Here is a 571-nt window from a genome sequence, read left to right on the forward strand (position 1 = left end):
GCCCAAGGGGAACAACGACCGCTTGGCCCGTTCCGCCCCGGCCCTTCGGAGCGGCCCGCGCCCGCCCGGCTGGTGCTGCCCGGGGTGCGGGGTGAGGGTGGAGAGGAGGCAGGAGGTCCCGCGGGGGGGGTGGGGTCGGCAGCCCCATCTTCCCGGGGGGGAGGAGACACGCGCGGCGCCGCCCCCCTCCCCCGCCCGCGGGTGAGACGCCACGTCTCGGGCTGGAGCAGCGGGCGGTGGCGGCACCAGCGGCAGGTCTGCGGGGCCGGGTTGGGGGCAGGGGGAGCTGCCGCCGCCTGTCGGGACCGGACTTGGCACGGCCGCGGGGCGATGGGGCCTGCAGGACGTGCCCTGAGGGCCGGGGAGTCCCCACGGGGCCCTGCGTTGCCGGTGTCCGCCCCGCGGCCGCTGCGCCTCGAGCCCGGACGTGCCCCGGCAGAAACCCTCGCGCCCTGGCGGACGTGGCGTGGGGCGTGCGGCGGGGTCTGGCATCAGGCAGCGCCGGCCTCGGATCGCCTGGGTCCCAGGGGCGTCTGTGGGCGGGAGGGATGGAGGGGCACTGGGGAGAGGT

At 78.8% G+C, this 571-nt stretch overlaps 1 protein-coding gene across 2 annotated transcripts in view; it reads left to right on the plus strand.

Annotated features, from left to right (window-relative positions):
* Positions 1-571, plus strand: part of GOLGA3 (golgin A3) — a 35963-nt gene continuing 35392 nt past the window's right edge. The window contains exon 1 of one of the 2 annotated variants that reach the window (XM_019539009.1): positions 1-84. The gene's annotated coding sequence lies outside the window, so the exon portion shown is untranslated. Of the gene's footprint in view, positions 85-191; positions 256-571 lie in introns of those variants that run through there. The other variant, XM_019539010.1, reaches the window with a different exon arrangement.

The sequence above is a fragment of the Crocodylus porosus genome, unplaced genomic scaffold (genome assembly GCF_001723895.1).
Source record: "Crocodylus porosus isolate Cpor-Errol unplaced genomic scaffold, CroPor_comp1, whole genome shotgun sequence".
In the NCBI taxonomy this organism is placed as follows: domain Eukaryota; kingdom Metazoa; phylum Chordata; order Crocodylia; family Crocodylidae; genus Crocodylus; species Crocodylus porosus.